Genomic DNA, 7,273 nt, shown 5'->3' with positions numbered 1-7,273 from the left:
AGCCCTTCGAGGACTTCTTTGATTAGCCTCTTTTCAGTGGCCACAGAGAGTGGGCCTTAGAGAAGCAGCAGTCTTCGGATTGCGCAGCTAATGGGTGGGGCAGAATGACTTTACCATTCCTTTCTCCCAAAGGCTTGTAATCCGCCCTCTGTCTAGTCTGAAGGAAGCATGAGCCAATGGTAGGTCCAAGTTGGAGTGAACCCTCTGGAAAAAGTGGCCACCAGATACAGGTGTTACAGCAAAGAAACCCACCTTCCCCTAAGCAGCCCCCAAGACAATCCATGTGTCAAGACCTGAATAGTTACTTCCTGCTGCCTGGTGGTGCACTCTCAAATTCCAGTTTTGTGTGTTCTTCGCTGGCTTCCACCATCCATCCTGGTTGTGACATTGTCTCCCCAGTCTGACTTTGCAGGGGACCCACAGGCCCTTTTTGGTTTCCATTTCCACCCTATCATCAGCCACCACAGGGCAAACCTGACGGTGGAGGAGAGAAAGCGGGGAGGGGAAGCGATATAGGCATCCCCAATCCTGAACCTTCCTCCCAGCTCTCCAAATGTCCTCCATCAGGATCCAGCTAACAAGATCCGTCCTCCGAATTAGGGCCTGCCACACTGCAGCAAACTCTCAGGAAGCCACAAAATATTATAAAACTTTGAAACACAGAAATATAAGACATCTGTCAGACAACTGGCAAACTGCTAGCTGGAGGCAGTTCACAGTTTCAACATTGAATTGCACTACGTTCCTTTTGACGATATAATATCTTCGTGAATCTGGGTTTTTAGCAGCTGCCACGATCAAAAGCAAGTACTACTGGGAAAGTCAATGTGTAACAGGAAACGAGAGTGGCAATGTCCAATTTGATTCCAAGTTGTGAGTAGTTGTGCAGTGCCCAACAGGCACACATATCCTACTTGCAAGTGACTCTCATTACTTAAGAATCAAACTATTCAGGGGATCCCTGGGTGGCGCAGCGGTTTGGCGCCTGCCTTTGGCCCAGGGCGCGATCCTGGGGACCCGGGATCAAATCCCACATCGGGCTCCCGGTGCATGGAGCCTGCTTCTCCCTCTGCCTGTGTCTCTGCCCCTCTGTGTGTGTGTGTGTGTCTCACGAATAAATAAATAAATCTTAAAAAAATTCTAATAAACTTATAATAATTTTTTAAAAATAAAATAAAATACAAGTACCTCTAGGGGTGCCTGTGTGGCTCAGTTGGTTAAGCATTGGACTCTTGATTTTGGCTCAATCTCAGTCCTGATCTCAGGGTCATGAGTGGGAGTTCTTGTTGGGCTCCATATTAAGCTCCTCCTCCTACTTCCTCCCTCCCTCTCTCTCTCCCTCTCTCTCAAATAAATAAATTAAATCTCTTAAAAAATACAAGTACTTCTCATATTTATTAAACGGAACTGTTAGGCATGATTTTGGCCCCGGGGGCCCCATGAAAAACCCACTGAGGTACACAGGATATGGAGGATACCACGAACCAAGGGAGTCTGAAAACCTCTGCCACAGGGATTTGGTGGGTTTGGGACTTCAGTTTTTGCCCATTGGGCTCCCCCACCATCAGTTTCTGGACTCTGTCCTTAGGGCTCTCTGGTGCCCGCTAAAGCAGACAGCAGGTTTGTGCAGCCACCCTGAAATACCTCACTGGCTTCCAGCAGGAACCCTTGACTTTCCTCACAAGTCCCTTCTTCTCTCCGACAGATTATGGTGGCTATGGTAGGTATTATAGCATGCTCATTTTTCATACGAGGAGACAAATGTAGAGCACTTAGAGGGCCTGCCTAAGGTTCCCCAGCCCTCAAGCTGTGGAGCTGGAATCAGAGCACGGCTGTGTAGCTCACAGTGTCTGCTTTAAGGCACTCCTAGTTGTCTCCCAGGGAGAAATCCCTGAACTGGAGAAAACCATGCTAAAGCATGGACATTGCCAGATGCCCTAAAACTGCACCTCAACCGGACCCTTTGTCTGGATCCCACAAGGTCACAGGTAAATCCTCATTTACCAGCATCGTCTGCCAAAATCACAACTGACTCTGGGTGAGGAAGACTTCACACAGTCCCCACCCCCACCCCCTGCCTGGAAAGCAAAGCATTATCAGCCTGGGAGTGTACATCTCGCAGCCTCCTTGCTAAAAGTTCCCTCTACCCAGTGGGGCTTTTTCTATAGACCTACATCGCGGGAAATGCCTTCTAGAGTATATGTGCAGTTTCCTTTATTCACAGAACTTTGTGTTAGATCTGTGGGAAAGAGCTCCAGGACATCTATCTGCTAAAACTGTGTGAAAGACCGAACAAATATTTTATCTTATTTTTTTTAATATTTACTTATTTGAGAGAGAGAGAATGCGTGCACGAGTAGGGGGAGGGGCAGAGGGAGAGAATCTTCAAGCAGACTCCGAGAGGAGCTCAGAGCTGGCACAGGCAGGAAAGGGGGGGTGGGGGGGTGTTCCCTGTGGGGCTCAATGTCATGTCTCATGAGGCTATGATCCTGAGCTGCAATTAAGAGCCCAGCTTTACAGTCATCCAGGCGCCCTGCAGTCAAAATTTTAAATCTTAGGTATTGGCGTATCCTAACAATCTGTACAATTTTAGGGTGTGGTCGTTCAGGGGTGAATGTGACTTGAATTTATCCATGTTTAGAGGGTGTCTGAAATTGAGAACCAGAAAGATCCATCGACTCTGACCCTAAATGTGGCTCTAAAGCAATTACAGCGGGGAGTTTCTGACATATGTCCATATTCAAGTGGCGATCAAAGAAGCCCACCATTGGGCAGCCCGGGTGGCTCAGCGGTTTAGTGCCACCTTCCGCCCAGGGTGTGATCCTGGAGACCCCGGGCTCCCTGCATGGAGCCTACTTCTCTCTCTGCCTGTGTCTCTGCCTCTCTCTGTGTCTCTCATGAATGAATAAATAAAATCTAAAAAAAAAAAAAAAGAAAGAAGCCCACCATGACGAATTGTGGACTGACAGTGACAACTGTGGATTCAACAAAAGTTCTTTTTAAAAGAGCTATTTTGGGGGAAATCCCTGGGTGGCTCAGTGGTTTAACACCTGTCTTCGGCCCAGGGTATGATCCTGAGTCTTGGGATCGAGTCCCACATCAGGCTCCCTGCATGGAGCCTGCTTCTCCCTTACCTGTCTTTGCCTCTCTCTCTGTGTGTCTTTCATGAATAAATAAATAAAAAATTTTAAATGGCTATTTTGAAAAAATAAATAAAAGGGCTATTTTGAAGATTATGATTCTGACTTTGGGGGAACTAAGTGGAAGGAGTCAGGTAAAATTCCTTAAATAAAAGTATATTGACTTAAAAAAAAAAAAGCAAGTTCCCAGGGAGGTGGGCATTTTCTAATCAGAGACATGGCTATCATTATGGACTGGCTCTGTCATAGAGGTGAAGATCACAGAATCTATCTGGGTTCAAACCTCCACTCCCTAACTTGGTCAAATAGAGTGGATGGCTTGATGCAAGGCACCTGGGCAAGTGACTTCAGCTTCCTTATCTGCAAATCATGATAAGAGGGGCACTCACTGGGTGGGGGTTTTTATGGACCTCAAGTGGGTAAAAACATGTAAAGCCCTTAGGATAAGATGAGGCGTACAATCGCCACCGCAAGTATTCACTAGTATTTTAATTATGATTTGGCACCAAACCCTACTCCCATTCATAGTGGCCGGGGCACCAAAACAGGAATCTCATCTGGAAAGCATCTTATTCCTTGGGCTTTGAGCTGCTTGGGAGGTGACTCCACTAAATGCCTAATGCAGGAAGTGAAAGGTGGCCAGATGGGTGCTGGTACCTACTGAAACTCAGTAGGTGTTGTTTCTGCCCCTCTTCAACCTTAGCCCCAGTCTGTACCAATAATGTCTGAAAAACATTACACTGAGCCCCTGGCGCTGAACTCCAGAGTGTCCTGGACTCCTGGAGCCCCAGACTAGTGTGGGAGTGAGCAGGTGAACATTTTCAAATGCAGTGATGAGCACTGATATAGAGATCTGCCCTGAGATCAATCCTGCTCCCAAAACTGCGACTCTCAGCTTCTGCCTGAGGGTCTCTGAGCCCAAACCCAGTCCCTCCTGCCAAATGCACACCTCTAAGGAAGGTGTCCACACTTTGGAGCACAAATTGGGAAAGTAGGACCCAGCCCTAATAATTCAGGTGACAGCCTGTGCTTCTGCCTCTGGGAAACAGTCTTCATGGGTAAGATACAGCAAAAGTCCCACCAGCCCCTGTAAAGACTGGCAGGGCCTGCTTCAGCTTACAGAGGACCCCTGGGGTCTTCCAAATAGGACAGAGGACACATGCCAGGGATCTGCTGTCTTTCCGTGGGGGGCAAATATTTGCCGAGGTGGCCAATATCGGAATAACACAAACATTTAATAAATTTTTAAAAACATTTTTATTCATGAGAGGCACAGACATAGGTAGAGAAAGAAGCAGGCTCAGGCGGGGAACCCCATGTGGGACTCGATCCCAGGACCCCGGGATCACGCCCTGGACCCAAGGCAGGTGCTCAACCGCTGAGCCACCGGGACGTCCCTACATTTGATAAATTAAGCAAGTTATTTATTGAGCTCTAATGAGCTTTGGGAGAGAAGCCAGGCTTCGCGGTGGCTGCAAGCCCGGGAGCCGACGTTAGGTGGCGCCAAAGGCCGATTCATCCACGCCTCCTGCCAGGCTCTCGACCTCCTCTCAGAGCTCCCTCCAAAGAACCTGCAATCTAGACGACCGGAAACCGCGAGGAGGGAAGGAGACAGGGTGCCAGAGCCGGGTTCAGGAGCATCCTGGTCAGGGACAAGGAGTGCGGATCCACACTAGTCTGAGCAAATTCAGAAGGCGCTGAGCGACTTTGGGAGTCTCGGGTCCCGGAATCCCGAGTAGGTGGAACCTAGAGGTGGGCGCGCCCATGCATTCACAGTAGGTGGAGCCTGAGGGGAGAGGGTAGGCTGCGCTCTCAGCGTGGGCGCCTGGGTAGGTGGGACTCACGGGATCTCCAGGGGTGGGGCTTGGGGGCATTCCTAGTGGGGGGACCCGGGACTCCGTAGGTGGGCCACGACTCCAGCGTGAAGGGAAAGTGTCAGCTGGACGTGGGCGGAGCTCTTTTTCCCAGCGAGGCGGGCCTGGGCCCCGCCCCTGCGATTCTCCCGCTCAGTGGGCGGGACTTGTAACTAGGGGCGGAGCCTACAGAGGCCCTTAAGGGGAACCCGTAACCTCCTGGAAGGCGGAATTTGCAGCTCTCCCGGACACCGAGGGAGTCTCTGCGGGATTCCCTGTACTCGTGAACCGGGGCTCCGCCTCCGAGGGGGTGGAGTTTGTGTTTCGTTCGGCGGGGCACGCAACGCGGCGTGAGAAGGAAGTGTAAACTTCGGGCGGGGCTTATACTTCCTAGAAGCGGGACGAACTGCCAGTCTGCCCTGCCCGTCTGCCCTAATTGCGAGCCGCCCTGAGGAGGCGGGGCTTGTGGCCTGGTGGGCGGGGCCACGGTTACCGCCTCGGCCGGGGCGGAGCCGATAGAGCAGAGGGGCGGGGCAGTGGGTCAGCGAGAATCTCTGAGCTGGCAGGGGGCGAGGCTTGTAGCTTTGGTGGGCGGGGCCTCCGAAGAGCTCCCGAGGGGGCACTTTGACAGCAGTGGGTGGGCGAGGCTCATAGTTCGGCGGGACCAGTCTGACCGCGGCGGCCGCGGGAGGCGGGCGGGGTCCGCGCCTGGAGGAGTAGGGCTCCGAGAGTCAGGAGGCGGAGCCTAAGGCAGCTCCGGGTCTGGGCGGAGCCCCGGCTGGGCGCAGGCGGGGGCTCTGCCCTGGGAGGCAGTCTGTTTAGGCCCGCACGCAGCTCCGCATCTGTTGCTCATTACAGAATGACAAAGAGCCGGCTCTGGGCCCCCTTCCCCACTCCCTTTCCCTCCCTCCGACAGCAGTGCATTTAACTCTTTCCTGCCCTTAGGACGCTCGGGATCCCCGGCCCAGCGTCACAGGAGGGAGCTCCAGTCTGTCCCATCCTGGCAGGCTTTGTCACCCCCAGGCTGCGTCCACACCTCCTTCTCAGACCCAGGCCTCTGGGCCACCCCGCGACCCTACTCTCATGCTTTGAATCTCTGCAGCAGCATCTCCGAGGTTAAAAAATCTTGGGCAGGATCTGGCGGGGCGTCTGGTTTGAGTTAGGGGAACAGGAGAGCAAGGACCGGGGGCGGTGCATAGCGTTCCCTCCACCCCCTCATCGGCCCGGGTTCGTCCCCAGTTCTGGCCCCTCCTCTACCGGTTCTCCGGTGTCCTGCCCAGGCCCAGGCCCCGGGGCCAGAGGGTGGCATAAGGCACTCGGTAGGAAAGAGGTCTCTAGGCCACCCCTCTCCTGCCTGGGTGGTCATGGTGGTTCTGCTCCGTTCTAATTAGAGGCCCCTTAGAGACTGCAACTGAAAAATTACAGAGGCAATGGGAACCGAAGCCTCCCGGCCCAGGTCCCGCCTCTCCTGGTCCCCAAGGCAGTGAACCCAGGATGAAGAAGTTTGCCAGGTTCCCCCAGGCTGTGATCTTTGACCATCCCCTTTCAGGATTCATAGGACACCTCTACATTGAGCAACTTGCTCAAGCTCTGGTCTCCTAGGTCTCTCTGTCCCAGCACCACCCACACAGAGAAGGGCAAAATGTGCCTGGCTCAGAATCCTGCCAAAGGAGTTGGATATGGGATATCTCTCCCAGGTTCCATGGTCTCCCCATTTTAGCCTGCTAGGCAGTGACTCCCACTTCCTTCCCAGAGCACGGAGGAAGGGCACCTTCGGAGCACCTCCAAACCAGAGGAGTGGCAGCACCTTTAAGTGCTGGGCCCCAGCTGCCAATATGCAGGCAGCCTGTGGGGATAGGATGGCAAGTACCAGAGGACAGTCATAAGCTCACCCACTAGACACCCTTCACTCCCCAGAATCACCAGATCCAGAGCTTAATTTTGACTCCTAAATCCCAGTTTGGCTCTGGTTCAGCAGAAGCCCTCATTCTAGAATCCTCCCCCATATTCAGCCCCACTTTCTTGGAGTTTTGGTAAAAAGAGGAACAAATATGAAACTCCCCATGCCAAACCTCCCACTCCTGGGCTTGCTGTGTGACCTGGGGAAAAGCTCTGCCCTCTCTGGCCTCCTGTTTACTCAAGAATCTGAAGCATACCTCCCTTAAAAGGGTCTTACCTTATTTCCTTGGAGCCCAGACAAGCTGAAGGAAGATCCCATCTTTTTTGCTGAGTCCTCCCAGACCCTCCCCTCAGACATCAATGGGGGTCAGGAGCTTTGGG

The 7,273-nt window shown here is 52.6% G+C and overlaps 1 non-coding gene across 1 annotated transcript; it reads left to right on the top strand.

Annotated features, from left to right (window-relative positions):
* Nucleotides 1-2,131: 2,131 nt before the first annotated feature.
* On the top strand, nt 2,132-2,265 carry LOC129503259 (small nucleolar RNA SNORA18). The gene has a single exon (XR_008663142.1). It is a non-coding gene; the product is annotated as a small nucleolar RNA SNORA18 (small nucleolar RNA).
* The last annotated feature ends 5,008 nt before the right edge of the window (nt 2,266-7,273 follow it).

The sequence above is a fragment of the Nyctereutes procyonoides genome, unplaced genomic scaffold (assembly GCF_905146905.1).
Source record: "Nyctereutes procyonoides isolate TBG_1078 unplaced genomic scaffold, NYPRO_anot_genome, whole genome shotgun sequence".
Taxonomy (NCBI): domain Eukaryota; kingdom Metazoa; phylum Chordata; class Mammalia; order Carnivora; family Canidae; genus Nyctereutes; species Nyctereutes procyonoides.
This window is presented reverse-complemented; position numbering and strand designations above follow the sequence as displayed.